Source organism: Zonotrichia leucophrys, chromosome 2 (genome assembly GCF_028769735.1).
Source record: "Zonotrichia leucophrys gambelii isolate GWCS_2022_RI chromosome 2, RI_Zleu_2.0, whole genome shotgun sequence".
NCBI lineage: Eukaryota > Metazoa > Chordata > Aves > Passeriformes > Passerellidae > Zonotrichia > Zonotrichia leucophrys.
Genome location: NC_088171.1, coordinates 81,606,931 through 81,625,133, shown reverse-complemented (window position 1 = coordinate 81,625,133; position 18,203 = coordinate 81,606,931). Strand labels below are relative to the sequence as shown.

The 18,203-nt window shown below is 42.3% G+C and overlaps 1 protein-coding gene across 3 annotated transcripts in view; it reads right to left on the bottom strand.

The window, feature by feature from the left end:
- Positions 1 to 13,881, bottom strand: part of SEMA5A (semaphorin 5A) — a 314,290-nt gene extending 300,409 nt beyond the window's left edge. The window contains exon 1 of one of the 3 annotated variants that reach the window (XM_064705520.1): positions 13,696 to 13,881. The gene's annotated coding sequence lies outside the window, so the exon portion shown is untranslated. Of the gene's footprint in view, positions 1 to 13,193; positions 13,399 to 13,695 lie in introns of those variants that run through there. The other 2 variants (XM_064705522.1, XM_064705521.1) reach the window with 2 other exon arrangements.
- Between the last annotated feature and the right edge of the window lie 4,322 nt (positions 13,882 to 18,203).

The window sequence follows — 18,203 nt, the reverse complement described above, 5'->3', positions numbered from 1 at the left end:
CTTCTGATGATCATAAGTTCTCAGGCAAATGAAAATATTGGCTTTTTGACTGCTTTGGTAAAAAATACTACATTTTTGTTTTTCCAGAAATAAAAGGTGGAGAGTAAAGAGTCTGGGTTACGAAGCAGCCACACTAAACCAAGGACCTCTGTCCACGATATAAAACAAAGTTGTTATCATTTAACACTGAGTGCATGCTTTTATTTATGAGATGGTTTTGCAGATCTCTTTTGGGTTCCACAAACCAGGATGCATTTCATAAGTTTGAAAAATTACCTTGTTTATTTCTATAACACATACATAGGATCATATCATCCACGTTAGACTTCTACTGCAAAGCAGATAATAATACACCCAAAAAATCCACAAAACAAACGAAAAACAAGGTACATGAAAGTTCATACCTGGAGAAGAGCTGAAAGCCCTGTAGATCCACAGACCTTCAACATGCAAAGGAGAACACTGTCCACCCTCAGAGCTGGTGACATTACTTCAATTAGCCTGACCCAGTTTTCCAACTCGGAATTTGGTTTCTGTAGTTCTATTATATAGCAACTCCTCCTGCTTGCCAATTATTGACATTAACACAGCCATGAAGCTTCAAGCAGCTATGTGTGTGAGAAACTCTGTGTTAGCATTCATTAGCTAATTGTGTGCCACAAAGCACTAAAGAAAAGCAGTGCAGCAGCAGTGGAAATGGTTAGCTGGCACCCTGGTTTTTGATCCAGTCCAAAAGGAGTCTGATGCTGGAGCAGTCAGGGTGAGAGGGTAACCCAGTGGGCTGCCAGGTGTGTAGTGCTGGAGAGAAGGGAGAAAGGCTTTTACAACTTCGCAGTTGCCCATCTACAAGCTCCCACCACATTGCCCTCCTATGGCTCACAGGCTCTGGTTTCCTCTGAAGCCCTCTATCCCCACTCACCCAAAACATCCTATCCCACCTGTTATTTCTACCACCTGTTTCTCCCCTCTTGCCCACCACCTACATCATTATCTTTACTCCTTGAAAAATCCCCACCCACCTACACACCAGCAGCTGCCCTTCTCTGTCCTGAGCTTCAGGACACAAAGCAGCAGGAAAAACCCTGACAGCTCTGTGAGTGCCAGCAGGCTCCTGCCAGCCCAAGCCCCCTGCTTGCTCAGAGTTCAGTATTTACAGAAATACACGCAGCCTGGGCTATGGGAATGCAGGAAAGGTGACCTGCATGTCTTGCATGTGATGGCACTAACAGGACATTTGGCAACCTCCTGATGGCAACCTTCAGCTTGCTCACAGACACAATTTCCCCTGCTGGGACACCATCTTGGCTGACTCACTGCAGAGTTAAAGCAGAGAAGAGCAATTCCACCTAGTTACAAAATTCACAACAGGTTCTTACCATCAATGGATTAGGCAGAGAGCAATCAGCTAACAACACCAGCACTGCTAGAGAACTATTTGTTCATTAATACATTTACACACATTTAACCCAAAGCAGAAAGCTGGAGTGCCCCAGCCTGCCTTATGCCTTGGGCATTATCCTGCAAAGGACAGATCTAGATGTACAAGAACTGAGCCAAATTACTAAACAGTAAAGCAAGGGATATTCTGATTTGGCTTGGCCTTAAAATGTACACACAGCAAAAAGGAACTCAACAGAGCATAAGAGCTCATTTTATTAGCATTGCTAATCTAAAACGAAGATAACAAACAGTGTAGAACTTTTATTTCCAATTTTTTTTTAATGAAGTAGTGCTAAATGTCAACCCTCAACATTCCACCCCTCTTCATTAACATTAAGCAACCTAACGTTTAATTAAGAGCCCTACAAAAGCAACATATTACAGCACATTATCTTAATTACCATATTAGGACCTACTGATGCCACTTTCAGAACTGCAGCTGCAGTTTGAGGCAGCAGAACCTGAAGAATTTAGAAATTAAAACTTAACAACTGCACTTACAGAACACAGACACTTAATCACTGCCTGTAGTAAGAGCATGGCAAGATATACCATCAAATCAGAGACACTGTAGAGAAACATTTGCACTGACAAAATGTTCATCAGCTTTCAGAAAAGTATATGTGTACATTAGCGTAGTCCAATTAGCCTGTCCATGTTTCTGGTTCATCTAAATTAACATAACTTCATAATTTACAAAAATTCCTCTGATTCAATTATATTTTCTGAATCCAGTTAAATCATTTAATCACATCTGCCTTTAAAAGATCCCACGAATAATTAAAGATTAATTCAAAGGGTATTTCTTTTATTAACTTTTTTCATTCTCCAGCAAATGTTGCTGCATTTATCCCTGCAGTCCAACTTGCCAGAATAAAGTTAAGAAGCTTATGAATTTTGGATAATACACAATCAATATTTGATACCAATATTTCTTTGTTCTTCAAAGTGATGAGCTCTTCAGAGCTCAAAATAGAACTATCAACTATCAGAACAGTGTCCTGATCTCTGTTTCAATTCACTTTGTCTTCAGAACAATCTTGCACACTAACCACTGGACTGAAGCTAATAAGTTCTTCCCAGCAGAAAGGCCTCTCTCTCCTTCCACTATTACTTTGGGGGATACTACAGCACCAATCTGGCAATACAAATGAAGAGATTAATATCTATTATCTAGCCTGTGCCACTGCTTGACAAATTAGTATAGACTGCAAAACTGAGGTGAATGCATGTGTGTAGAGAGGGGAAAGCAAGCACCCCTACAAATATGTGGAAGAACTGTAAGGTGAGGTTAATTTTGACCATTCATAGAGTAAACCAGGAAGCATTTATAGATTCTGTTTGCAAGGAGTTCTTTGGAAAATTACATGTGTCACACATTTTGCTATTAATATTAATCTTTTAAAATACAGATACATTTTACTGTAAGGAGGGAACATGACTATGAACCAGTTATCTAGCTAGGATAATTTTGGTCACTGAGCCCCATCCAACAATTTCTACACAGAAATTATTGCTCAAATAAGTTCTGTCTAGCACATTGTTCATTTAATTCATATACATTTGTCACACATTATTAAAGTAACTATCAATGCTGTAGTTTTACTTCAGATATGTGTTATATTTCATTTTCCCTTGGTAGGTCAGAACCTTGAATGAATGGAACATGTGACCTACAGGTTACAGGCAGCTGCCTGTAACAGAAATGCCAGGGGGAGGCAATTAGCTCAATTAGCTTGTGTCTCCAGCTTGCTTTATGCCACACTACATAAGACACCAGAATCATTGAATCATGAAATGATGAGATTTGGAAGGGATCTTAAAGATCATGGAATCATTAAGATTGGAAAATATCTCCAGGGTCATTTATTCCAACCTTTGGAACACCCAACCAACCTCCTGATGGAGCCTTTGATGGAACACCTCCTTGTCTGCTAAACACAGCACTAAGTGCCACATCCAGTCCCATCTTGAACACTCAGAAACTGTAACTCCACCACTTCTCTGGACAGCCCATTCCGATGCTTAACCACCCTTTCAGTGAGGAAATTCTTCCTGATGTCTGACCCGAACCTCCCCAGCCCATCTTGAGGCCATCTCCTCTTGTCCTGTTGCTCGTTGCCTGGGACAAAAGGCCAACCTCTACCTTGCTACAACCTCCTTTCAGACAGATCATCTAGTCCCAAACCACCTGCCATGGCCAGAGAACCTTCCACTGGACCAGGTTACTCAGACTGGTCTTGAACACCTCCAGGGATTGGGAACTCACAACCTCTCTGGGCAATCTGCTCCAGTGCCTCACCACCGTCACTCACAGCAGAGAATTTCTTCCTAATATCTAATCTAAATCTACTCTCCGTTAGCTTAAGGTCATTCCCTTTTGTTCAGTCACTACATGTCCTTGCAAAGAGCCCCACTTCAGCTTTCTTGAAGGCTCCTTTTAGGTATTGTGAGGTGCCACAAGGTCTCCCCAGAGCCCTCTCTTGTCCAGGCTGAACAGCTCTAACTCTCTTAGTCAGTCCTCACAAGAGAGGTGCTCCAGCTCTGCTCTCCTCTGGACTCATTCCAACAGGTCTGGAAACATTAGAAACTTGGCAAGAGTTAGCAGTAAATCTTTCAGGACTTACTGAAATAGAGCTTTGAGTAAAGAAGGTTTAAAGAAAACATAGTTCACAGATGATATTTAAATACAGAGTCTACAAAATCTTCTCTATAGGACTGCAAGTGTGAAAATACTACTGCCAGAAGTACGAGAAGTACCATTTCAATGATTCTGAATATTGACTTGCATCCTTCACTTCCCATGCTGAGCTACAGTTGAATGCACTGGGAGTGATCTTGCCAGACAAAAGTGATTCCATCCATAGATGCCCTGGGGCAAGGATGCTATTCTTCCATTCACTTTTGAACACCTGGGTATATCCCCTAGAAAAACTGAATTATGGAAAATTGATGCAACAACTTTCTCTGTAGATGAGTTCCTGGGATCAACATGCAAGTGTCGTCCAGAAAAATTGGATTCATTACCCAATGTGCAACAAGCCAATAATTACACACTCAGGGGAGATACTGCTTATTTATTTCAGAGTTGCACAAGCGTGGGTGCTCAGTGATACTACTCAAATCAAGCATGCCAACCATCAAAACTTTTTACTATTTATATATCTTCGCAAACAAAGGAATTAGTGTTCATTGGCTACCAGTTACATAGTTCTCTTATTAATGAGTATATTGTCTATTGGTAAATGATTCTCTTGCTTCCCATGCTAATTAGTCCCATACTCAGTGCTTCTCTTCTTTTGAGTCAGGTTTTCTTGGGTCAGCAGTCTGTGAGTTGGTGGCCACAATCTGCCCCTGCCAGAATTACCCTTTACCCAGACAGCGCTGATTTTAGCACAGTTGCTTTGTTAGTTTCTTCATTGTCTTGGGAGTTCTGCCAGATGTCTTCATGGCCCTTAAATTCTGCATTCTGTGTGTTCACTATCAGTGGTACATCCTTCTTCCCAAGCTTTGTTAACCTCCCCCTAGGTCTGAGATCACTGCAGCATGTCCAGCCCTAAACCTTAACAAGGGAATTCTACCAACAAGTAATTTGTTCTTCTAACAACTGGACATCACTTAGAGCTTGCCTGTTAGCTGCTCTCTGTTTCATGGATTACATCACCCTTCTTGTTGATTAGGCTTAAAACTATAGAAAGATGAAACATCAATGAACATTCCTTCTTAAGAAAATTTTACATATTTCACATGTTGCAACATAAAGACTACAGTTATAAGCCCGAATGCTGTTTAAATGGTGAATCTTGGGAACTACTGTGGCAAAAAGAAGCCAAATGAAACATTTCAGAAGAAACCACTAATTTATATATCAGTTGCCATTGCTAAAGCTGAAGAGATTATCTTCTGCTCCTCACTTTCTCCTAATCAGCTGCCTGGCAGAGCAATTCCAAACTCATTTCAGTCACAATATGACATGCAAATCTGAAAAATATAATACTAAGCCTTGTTAACTCAATCCTTCCCATTCAGTCACAAAAGTAAGGTTCCTATGAGCATTTCAGTTCACACAACCCTAAGTGATTTTAGAGCAAGTACGACAATTATGAAAGTAAAACTAGATGCTACTACTAAGCCAAAGGTTGTGGTTTTTTTCTCTTCTATATGTTTTGGGATGAAAGGTGGCATTAAAGTACCTAAAAGGCAACATGAATTATATTCACAAACAGCCAATTTTTTTCAAAGACTGATCATTCCAATTATCAATTATCTATAAATATTAATACAAACACAGAAACACTGTTCTCCAAATGAAGATTGATTCATAGAAAATAAGCTTTTTTGTGGAAGCAAGAACATTCAACACGTGCAAAATTTCTTTTAATGCTTAGAAAGTTTTAGTCCCCAAATACTCAAGAAGGAGACAAGGTACCCAGACATCATAAAGCAACACTTTTCTCAATGTAGAAAAGCACAAGAGAAGACAAGCAACCAACTTAGCAAGAAGCAAACCAAAGCTGCAAGTTAAAACCAGAAATCTCTAGATCCTCAGGTTTCATCTGTAATCAGGTTCTCTGGACTAGATCTACAGCTACAGATAAGTATTTGAAGGTGTCACTGTGTGCACAGAGCTGGGAACAGGCTCAGTGTCAACTGCTCCACTGATTTTGCATGCCATTTCCAAAATTTTCAGGGTTGATACTGTTAGAAATTTGAGGCTTATAAGAAAGATCAAGGTTGATGAGAGTAACAGGGAAAAAAAAACAAACCAAACATATTGTTTAAATAACTTTTTTATGGGACATGCTAAATCCCAAAAAACAAACTAACACATGCAATTATAAATCAGGTCTAGTTTATACAGAATTCACAGTAAATCTGAAAGGTAAGTTAAGCACATGAATTGTTCCTCACAAACAAATGGAGTTTCCTATATTTCCAGTTAAACAAGACTTATATTTCCTCTTATTAAAATATTAGTGATATGCCTCCACAGCAAACTAATTCTTTTTTTAGACTTATGGTAAAAAAACAATTACAACACAGCAGCTCTACAAGTGAAGCTGAAGGACAAGCTTTGTCAACAGCCATCCTATAAAAAGACCTACGTGTCCTTTTCCCAAGAGGCAGAGAACCATTGCCAGCAATGAGTTCACAGGGGTACTCTAAGAAAAATAACATGCTTGCTCAAGTTATTTTAAGAGCACTTTATAATTGTGGGTTTGAGAGCAAAATATAAAGGCTCAAGTTAAATATCAGAATTAAGTGTTTACCTCTAGTTCAAGATTATTTTTCTTCAAAATTCAATACTGATCTCATTGGCCTTCAGATTAAATAAATTTGCAAAACAATCTCTCCTGACAATGATAGATAAGTGAGCAAAAATGGAATGTTGTAATCAAACCTACTTGCAAACTTGCTTAAAGAAAGACTACTGGAGGAAAAAATTAAGTTCCCCCACCCAGACCATTAATTTAGTGTAAAACAATAGACAACAATGCCAAAAAGAACAGCAATTCAGCTCTAGAGCCCACATCTCTTTTTGCTATTGTCGATGGTTGCACTTTTTTTTTTGTAACCAGCCATTAAAGGATGATGCCCCGGCTCCACTGGGTTGCCTTCTATATTAAAGATTCAGCTAATGCATAGGCAAAGACTCTGACACTATGCGCTTAGGAAAGCAACAGAAGATAAACTGGAAAATCCAGCAACTTTCTTGGGCAATTCAAGAAAGTCTGTAAACTCTGACCAAGACTTATAACAGAATTACATCAGTTAGACAAGTCTCCAGAGGCCAGGGTAGCAGCATTTTCACACTTGTACCCATATGCATCAAGAGAAGTTTTTCTTCCCACAAACACCAACTTCACCTCTTGTGTTTCTCTAGAACTGTACACATGAACTCATGCTCCTGGCACATAAATGTAGAAGGATTTTGAGGCTTTCTACTATCAATTCCAACAGCATGCATCAGAACCTATTACCATCTTTCAGTAGAATAAGGTCTGGCAGACAAGCTCTGGAAGACTGAACTTGATTATTTAACAGGTTATTACCCTGCATTTCCCCACTCCTGACACACTCAAGGGCAGTGCAGCGAGGCGTTGCCGCTCAGGTACCTCGCTCCTCAGGAGGCGAGTTTAGCCTGCTGCTGAAGACAGGCATGCAGCTGTGCCTCAGTCCACTGGCAGCCTCCACAAGAGAGCTTGCTGCCTGTTATACAGCTGACATTAAAAAAAGCTGTCTGGATACACTCTAAAACACCGAGGCAAAATCCTCCACATTTCATTGTTATTAGAATTTTATTCTGCACACACAATCCTCTTCTCCTTCCTCATCTGACAATAGTGACTGCACACCTGCAGTTACACTGAGACCAGAGCCTTACTGGGATTGGTGGCCATGGGTACTTCAAAGGCAAAGCATTAAGAGGATCAGTTCCCTAATACTGTTTACACTCTGGTTCCACAAAAATAGCTACACTGGCACAACTAAAAGGACCCAGCAGGCAATGGCCTGACACAGTCCCAGAATTTGCAAGGAGGACAAGAAACTACAACAGCACTGTCTGACTCTCTGATGGCACAGCATCCTCCATCTGTATCTGCCTGCCTTCAGGAATCACGGCATACCATGGTGCTCAGGTCACAAAGAGAAGTTGTCAACAGTGGACAGGAATTAAGGGGGTTCTCTTGTTGGGTTTTTCTGAAGTATTTTATCAAATGAGAGCTAGGACATGGATTTACAGGGTCATAAAATGAGCACAACAGACAGCAACAGTACCAACATCATCTTTAGACACTTCCTCATCAGAACTACTGATGAGGATCATCGGAGTCAGCAGGCTCTTGGCTACCCCAGGCTGATACCCCTTGAAGAGCACTATCAGAAAACTATCCAAAGCTGAAATTCCATCTTTTGGCTAATCTAGGAGTCCCATTCTGCAGCACTGGGTAATGTAACACCTGACACTAGTAACAATTTTGTGTACATACTGTCTCCTAGATATTTCAGTATCATTGCTAAGGTTTAAAAAGCAACAAGGAAAAGCATGCACTGGAGCATGAGAAGGAGCTAAAATTTGGATTACACACACACAGTTTATATGACAAAAACTACAAAAACAACCATATATTGCTATTGCAAGCTCAGAATGAGAAAGTAAGCGAGACCATCAAGAGAAGAGACCATCAGCAACTGAACTCATGTTAAGTAATGCAACAGCCCAATGACCATGGATAACTTCTTTCCAGTCTTCAGTTTTGACTACGACTCAGTAAAGAAACCCTAAAACTCTGACAGACATTGAGAGAAACAAAGCAATAGACATAACCTATCTTCCTATGGCAAGGCCATAGGAAGATGTCAAGGCCAGGAGTTTTTCCTCAAGTACTTGGCAATTTCACTATCAGACAAGGTCAAAAGAAATTGTTTCCTCCCATACATTTTGTCCCACAAGAAGGTCATTTCAGCCAAGCTCCCTGGGAGCCCTTCAAAACATTTGCCAATGCAAATGTTTGTAGGTTTCCAGTGAAAGCAGGTCACTAAAATGACACAGTAAAAAAAAACATATAAAAACAGTGAAATAAAAAGGCAACAGGAATTTCTGAAGAGACTGTATGCTGAAGAAGACACAGTGGAGAACAACTGCCCAACTTTTAAAACTACAAACAAATATTTATTCTCATGCCTTTGTCTGTAGAGTTCACCACTAACAGAAATTACTGATTCAGCAATAAGATTACTGTGGGTCAGAATAAGAGGGCCCCCAATTATTAAAATATTCTCTCCCTAGCTACAGAGGCCTTATAGTTAACTTTATTTTAAACATTCCTGATTCCCACTTAAACCTAAGTCTAACAAGAAAGCAAATTTCAACAGCATTCTGGGTTTCCAGCTAGACTAGCAATTCAGAGAAGAACAACAGCACAAAAGACAGCAGCTCAGTTTTGAAATTTGGAGAGAGGTGGGAAAATCAACACAATTCACAGTACAGCTCATTTTTTCAGCCCACCCACTTCACATTATAAGCCAATCCAGCAGCCATCACATGTGCTCTAATTTGTTCATCACAGATATTTAGTAATGCCTAAGAACATATCCCAGTATTACAGAGAGGGAGGGAAGTAAAAGGTTACATTTCAGTATCTTCAAAGTTATAATTTCCCTGAGCTTCTCGTAAACTAGACAAATACTGCAAAATGGATGCATGTTGCTATTCATCTAGCAAGGGATTAAAAAATCAGAATATTATATGCCAAAGATTCAGAGCTGCTCAATCAACATCCCCTAAATGAAACTCATCTCCACTACTGAGGTTGGTAACCATGAAAAGATTGACAAGTTCTGCCAGAAATTAAGATCCAACAATTCTAAGGTATACTGGAGCTCAAGGCCAGATCCCGATTTTAAAAAGAAAAACGTAAAAGGATTGAAAAGCTGTATCATATGGCTATCATGCAAGAAATTTCGTAACAGATAAGCTAATTGAAGATAAGTCTGGAAATGGTAGCACAGCTAACATGCTACACAGCATTTAAACTTTCTGAACAAGTCATTCAAACTCTTGGCAAAGAAATTATAATATTTGAAAAGATAAGTTTCAACAGTTGAGTTAAACTCAAGAGTTTCATTGCAAAGGCCTCAGTGCAGACTAAGTATCAACCCCAGTCTCCTGCTACTATCATTGACAAACATCAGCTTTTCTGTGAGTTGCCTGATTTTCTAATATACACTGGGACACCAGAAAATTTCTTCCAAAATCAATCTCCCCATACAGAGATTAATTTTATTAATATATTTATTATGTAGAGCTGATACTAGACAGCAGACAACTGGATTGCATCAAAGTATCTGTGGAAAAACACAAATTTGAGAATAGATGCATGAACAAATCCACTAAAAGACAAAATATTTGAGTGCTTCATACTTTGGAATATACATTCCAGCAAAAAATCAAGAGGACATTAATTAGACTGCAGTTTGGGGATCATTAACTTGGTTTACATTTGCTACCTTCCTGACAAATGTTAAGCAAATGTGCTATAGTTAGATGCAAACTGGCAAATTTCCTAAATAAATCATAGGACATATTTATAGAGAAAACTAAAATAAAAGACTCATTAATTTTTTTTTTTTTTAAACAATTTGTCGTTTTAGCAACAACAGATTTAGCAGCAAGCTGTACCTGAAGCGCACAGCATTCCCCAGGTGTCTGTGAGAACTGCAGATAGCAGAGTGCCACCTGCCTTTCACGGGTCACAGCTGCAATGCTGCAGCCTGGAAATGAAAGCCAGCCTACCGCCAGTAGTTGCCAAACACGCCTCAGAAGGGTCAGTTTGAAAAATGTTTATAGTGTTTGACTAATCAGAACGAAATAAAAAAAAACACCCCAAGAAGTCGTTCTTTGGAAGCAGCTACAGCTTTGCAAAACACGTTAGGACAGAACCAGCATAGAGGCTGTAACTTAACACTGTTTCCCAATCGGAATGCATGCACATGCCAGAGAGGATAAAGGGATGATAATAAAGAGAAACAGACTGATTAACAATAATTTGGAGAACTCTGCATTGACAAGAATACCCATTAAACATTTCCATAAAATGATTTTATAGAAAAGGAGAAGCTCCTCATGCTGCTTCCTATAATTATGGCCATAGCAATAGCAATTCATCTCAGGAGCCATAGTAACTTCAGAACACACATTACCAAACATCAAGAGCATATCAAAATTTTAAAAACCAGATGTTAAATCTAAAGCTAAATCGTATTTCACTGCTATTCAGAAGTCCATCATCACAACATACTAACCAATTACTAGATTCTGCTTTACATGAAGTAGCAGAGTATCAGATTTCACACACCCTCCTCCCCACTATCAACAGATAGTACTGGTAGTACACACCTACTATTAACTGATAGCAGTATCAGCAATCCACTTACGTGTCCCACAGCACAGAAATCAGACCCAGCCAACACTGCTGATAAAGCTGCTGCAGACCAGAGGGCAGAAACGGGTCTCTCTGCTCCTGCTCACCCCAGGAGCTCAGCTGCTCCCTTGGCTGAATTCCTGCATGCAACCTCTAACACGAGAGCCAAAAATTGCAGGAGAACTATGTTGTATTTCTGCAGTTCACAGATTGTAGTGTACAGCTACTCCCTGAAAAGTAATGAACTTCATTCATTGAAAATCCTGTATTTGTACAAGACTGTATCAACAGAAGTCAGAATCCACGTGGTTTCACTAAGTAGCTGGGGAAAAGAAAGTGAAAAACAAACGACTACACAACTCTTTCTTTCGAAAACAGCAGCAATACAGTTACCACCCTCTGCATCTCTGCCCAGCAGGAAATGAGTACAACAAACCTACTACAACCATGTTTATGGATCATTACAAAGTGCACAGGCACTCCTACTACCTGTAAGTATTTTATGAAAACAGCACTAGTTAAAGATTAAAAGAAATGAGACACTTCAGATATTAATGCCTTCAGCTTTGTCAACCAAAACAAATGTGTAACAATATCCCAAGGAATAAGCAGTACAACTCAGAAGCCAGTGTTTACACTACTTAGTTCAAAAGAACCTCTCAAGCAGAGAAGTAAACTGCCACATGCCAGAGCAAAACCTTAGCTCTCAGCAGGAGTCCTCACAGCTGTTCAGCATTAAAATGAGAAAATGAGGTGAATTCATTAGTAAATGTAATAAAGTTATATTATTGGTACCTGCTGGAGAGGAAGGTGGGAACACAGCACAAAATCCAGAAATTTACCAACATCTTTCACTCTACTAAGCAAAGTAGCCAAGGCCATACCTCACCTTTCATGGCACCAATACACTTTTGATTGACTATGTGTTACATATTTGACATCAGCAAGTTCAACAATTCTAAGTCAAACTTTACTGAACTCAGTCAGCCTTATATAACAACCAGGAGATGTTCAAACTTCTAGAAATAAGATTTGAGTGCAATTTCCACTATGAAAAAAATCTACTCTACATCACTCTAGCTGGGCTAGCACCACATCAGGCTGTTACACCAAAATTCAAACCAAGAGTGGTTAGTCACCTTTCAGAGAGTAAGACCTTCAGATGCACTACCTTAGGGCTCCCAGAACATGCTACCACTATAACTTTAACACCACGTTTTAGTTTTAGGATGTTTGTCACAGCTATAAGCTTGCATATTCTAACCATCTTCACAAGGCTGCACGTTCCTGTATGCACAGACCTCTCCTGCCAATAGTCCGGTTTGCTGGAGGAGGAGATGCACTGACAGCTTCCCCCGCTCCAGCTGCCCCCAGGAGTAATCCCGGGCAGATTATCGTTGTGTCAATCTACAATGCAGACTCAGCATCTGGACTGATACAAAAAACCCTAATAGTTGTCATTAATCTGGTAAGCAATCCTCACAGAACAATTGGCTGAGGTGTTTCCATCTGCATCGTCGCGGAACGGTAAACTCTAACACCCAATTCAGAAAGTGCCAAAATACAGTCACGCCACAAACCGAAGACAGTGTAGTTAAATAAAACAGCGAGAATAAAAGCACATCGGGGTTTCAACCGCACTACACGAACATCCCACTGAAGACCCACGTTACTCAGACAACTGACGCTGCCTTTCACGCCACTTCTTCTCTCACCAGAAGATGAGCCCGAGCAAACTTCACTTGCTGAAGTGTGACTAAGCCCTCCGAAACGTTCCCGAGCCAGCGGCTGCCTCTCCGCAGCCGGGGCTCAGCGACAGCCACGCACCTCACTCTCCGGGGCGAGACCGCGCTCCCGAGGGCAGGAGCGGCGCGGGGGTCCCGCAGCGCGGAGCGCCCGCGGTCCGGGCTCCGGCCCCTCTGGAGATGCGGCTCCCTGTCCGTCTGTTTTTTCTGGTCCCGATCGAACAGCTCCGTCTACGGGGAGAACGCCCGCCCGTTCTGAAAGGCTCGGTGGACTTTCGGGGGTGGGGCCGGGCAATGCCCGAGACAGGCTCGGAGCGCCGGCAGCGCTCCTGGCTCCGGAGCCCAGCGGCAGCGGCGCTCCGCCTCGCTGCCGGCTCCCCCTGCCGGCGCCCTGCGCCGCTCCGCCCGGACCCCAGCCCGCCCGGCCTCCGAGCCCCCCGGGGCCCGGCGGACACCGGGGCGCAGCCGGTGGAGGAGCGGGGAGGCGGCCCCGCTCACGGACAGGGCGGCCGGGAACGCGCAATGCCCGCGGCGCTCCCCAAGCGCCGCTGCGGCGGGGAGGGGAGAGGGGCCGGCAGGGTTACCTGGAGGCGCCAAGGGCTGCTCGCCGCGGGCAGGGCGGGCGGGCAGGGGCTCCGCCGCCGCCTCACCGATGCCCGCTCCCGCCTCACGCCGCCATAACCGCAGCCCCGCCGAGCCGCCCGCGCTCCGCTCGCTCCCACCAAGTTTGCGGCGCGGCAGCTGCGCGCCTCGCCCGGCGGCCGGACCCAGCGCCCCGCCGCGGGGGCGGAGCAGCCACGGCCGCCCGGCCCCGGCGATGCGGTGCGGTGCGCGGCGCGGTGCACGGCGCGGCTCGTCCCGCAGCCGGCGCTGCCCCGGGCTGGGGCGATCTCGCATTACTCCCTGCCCTCCCCCGCGCTCCCCCCTCCGGGCCAGCTGAGAAGTTGCAACTGGTTGAGATATTTGTCCTTGGGGTTTGGTTTTTTTATTTTTATTTCCTTTTATTCCTTAATACCGCAGCTCACAAAAACACGACCTGAGGCTGCTCCTTTTCCATGCGATCTGAGCAGGGGTGCCTCGGCGCCAGTACAACTAAGCACAACAAATCCCAGCGAGTGACAGCAAGAGGGAGGGGAGGCGGTGGTACACGGGCAGCGCCGCCGGTGCCGGGTCCGCAGGGGGCTCCCAGCAGCTGCCCGGGACTCCGGTGTCGGGGCAATGTACCAAAACCGGGGAGCAGCAGATAGAGGAGGAGAAGGAGGGCTGGGCGCCAGCGGCTGCCCCGGAACGGCAGGGGCACGGGAGAGCCCCGGGAGCTCCAAGCGGCGCCCCCCGGTTGTCCACACCCCTCTCACACCATGCCACAGCCGGCCAGCCAGCCCCAATGTCCCGGTCCCAGCCCTCCGGGCTCCGGCGAGCAACCGCGTAGGCAACAGGAGCCCCGCAGCAGCGGCCCCGGCTCCGCTGCCAGGGGGAGTGGGGTACTGATATTTCTGCCGCCACGTAAGAGCCTGCGGCCAGTCCCTCTCCGCCCCCTCCAGTCCCCTCCCTCCCCCTCATGGCACGATCGACGTGTCAGCCCCAAAAGTTCATTTCCAGGCCCTGGGAGAGTCCCCTATAAAGGTCCCGGGGCGTGCGTGGCACAGTGAGACGTGGCAGTGCGGGGCTGCAGCCGGGGCGCGCAGGCATCTCCGCAGGTACGTGCGTTCGCATTGTCGCGCTGCCCGGGTCTTCGGCGCATGCCTTTGTGTTTTGTCCGCTCACCTGTATTAAACTAGGAAGTTATTTCTGTTCATGTGTGCATTGTAATTAATTCCATCAGAGTTGGAGTTTTTTTCTTTTATGACAGCATTTGCTCATTTCCACTTCAAACTGCAGTAGAAACTGACTTTTGTTGTTCGCAGCAAGACCAAGCAATTTAGAAGAACAAAAGCAGTAAGAGTTTATTAAAACAAACAAAACCATGGAATTCGTCTATGCTAGAGTAATCTTATAAAAGTTAGCTAATTAAAACAACTAGCATCAAAACTTATCAGCAAGCCAAATGTTCCAAATCCAAATTGCCTTAAACTTCTAGCTCAATTTTACTTTGGCTAGGGTATAAAAGAAACTTGTTCAAGTAGAAACATTACCAGAAGTTTGAAATTATCAGTAAAATTAAGTCCTGACATTTGGAACATTCTTTCTGATTATTTTTTGATATTAAAAAAACCCAAGCCAAATACTAAAGGCCAAACTATTTTTTTTCATAAAGTCATGTAACCCTGATACTCAAGGATGTTTGCTGATAAATAACAATAGTGTTTAAGAAGCCATTACTGTGATTACTGTAATTCCTGGGGTCACTTTCTCATGCGATTTCCTTCTGATCCAGAAAATACTTGTACAGAAAATATAAGAATTCGTTTTACACCTAAAAATTGCCATCAAAGTGCAGATATGAGATGATTCACATACCTACACTGTTAACTTCTTTGGAGTGTTATTAAGACATCTTCAGATCAGCAAGTCCTACACTTCTTATGTACCTCCACCTATTACAATACATTTAGACTTTCTTTTTAAAGAGGAGATCTATTTGTTTTCCAATTGCTGTGTAAAAAAAAAAAAAACATCCCCTGCTTTATCTGTGAAAAGAAAGCACTGTGTAACCAAAACCAACTGCCAAAAAAACCTATCAAAATTCTGGCCCCCTGACTGATGTACATTTTAGCCTCTAAAAATTCCTCTGCAGTTTGGCTATGAAACAATAGGCATATAAGTAAAAAAAAAAAAAAAAATCCCAAATCTCACCACATTTATATCTTTATATCATACTGTGTTAGTGGCATACAGCACATTCTAAGAAAAATTCCACTGGAATCATATTGACTCTATATCACCCACAGAGTATTTAGTCATGCACTTTATAGTTCTGTACCAGTTTCATGGAAGAACAGTCATGATGTCAATGCTTAATTTTATTTAATTTTATTTTAAAAGCTCAAGGGCAAAGATGTCTGAAACTGCCTGTGAGATTAATCATGTTTGAAATTAAGGCTAAAAACTGTAACAGTTTTAATATTACATGTAACTCTGTGCTATGTCTAAGTTACAGAGTTAAACCAGATGAGTTGAGTGAATGAGCCCAGCAATTTTAGGTGATGCAATCCCCAAATGTACCCTTGCAAGTAGGCGCTGACCGTTTTTGTTTCTTCATAAATTGCAGTGGTGTCTCAATCCTAGGCTAAGCCTCATTGTGTTACTATATCCAAAATAAATAAGGATAATCTAATATAATCTAGGAATATTATGCTAAAGGCAAGGGAGAAAGCAGCTGGAGAAGCTCTGCTATCTGATGTAAGGAAGGGAAAAAAAAGATCAAGTCCATTGCATCCAGCTTTTCTTCCAGTATGGAGCTCATCTTTCTCTTCCACCTCATATTTTCCTGACGTTATATTTCTCACTGTTAGTAATTTTTAGTCTCTCCTTCCAACAAAACAGACCGAGCATATTAAGGGATGGCAGCGTGTGGAAGCAGTCATGGTACTGCAGTTGGAAGAGGAAAAGCTGCACAGCACCTTCAGGCTTTTGGCCAGTTTGGTGGGAAGCCAGATTTCAGCTCATTCCTGTGGTGGCAGGATATAAAGAGTGTTAGAAAGCAGGGAAGGGGGTGGATTTCCATCTGTTTAGGTGGGAAAGTCACAGTGTAAGGGAAGGCCTGTCTTCACATTACCCATCAAAAGCACCTTGGATAGTAAGCATCTCTTTCGCCATTTAGAAAAACAGTCAGATACAGTAAATTGAAACTTTAAGTCAGATTAAAAAGAAAAAAAAAATAGAAAAATAAGAAGGTGTGAGCTTCAGTAAAACTGAACCTTGAGTTATACTTCCATCATAGGAAAAGGTCTTTGCTTGCTTCATGATCACAGAGTTCAAAGTCTTTATTACCACTGCATGTTACTTTTTCCAGACCACTGAAAACATTAGTCATTTTTGTTTAATTCATGAAAAACAGGCAGAGGAAAACTTTGAAGTCTCACAGTTAATTGCCTACTTTTGTGTTTTCTAACCACATCATTTATTACTGAGGAGAAACCCTACTGGTGACCAGAGCCTTTCCAGAGCAGACCAGGCAGAAGAGTAGTGCATGCAAACAAGCACCCTTTCCTGAATCAATGCTTGGGAGCAGAGAGTTTGTGCAGTCTGGTGTCTTGAATTAACCTGACTTACACAACATTGTTGAAGTACCAATCATCAGCTCTACATTTCTGTTTCTTTCTTCTTTCCCGCTGAGATTCAGGAAAGTATTTGCCCTGCTGCATTTGAGTTGACGAGCCCTTAGCATTCCCACCTGCATTGAGCAACATCATCTTGCAAGGTTGGATCATCACAAGTCTGCCATATTTAAATACTAGGGACTTGTGCTGTTGTTATGTGTAAAAACAGGAATGACACCTTCATCCCAGGAAAGCAGATGACCCAGAGGATTTAAGTTTGCCATCCTCATCCTCACATGGGTCTGGTAGGGAAGTACGCTGTTAAAAAGCAGGCCAGGAAAGGCTGTAGCTGTGTATGCCCATTAGGAGACACAGGGCAAGGTCAGACTGAGCACCACTTTAATTGCCTTAGCAAAAGACACCATTGCAATTCTTCATGAAAATAATAGGGAAGTAAATGTCAATAATTACAAACTTTGTTGTTTTCCGTTACTGTCTCACGTTAAGTTCTGTATTTAAAGGTTCAGCTGACTGGTCTTCATAATATCTATAAATTAGGAAAAGCTAGGTGAGAGTAAAACTTGGCTCCTGAGAACTGATGAGTTCATGTTTACCATTTGTGATCAAAAGACAAAGTAATATTTCTCACAGCATTTCTATTATTAGGGCTATTTATAAACAAAATGGTTTGTTTTTATGAATGCATATGATATTTTCAACACAGCTATATAAATAAATGTGCACTTACATTTATAAATCTGTGATACGATTTTTAGTAATTGCTCCTTTCTTTCCATTAAAGTCTCTGACAGAAAAGGGAGTTAAAGAAGTTATTATATGAATTCTAAAAAAGGACCATCTAACTTCATGTCCCTAAAAGTAGTTAAATATTT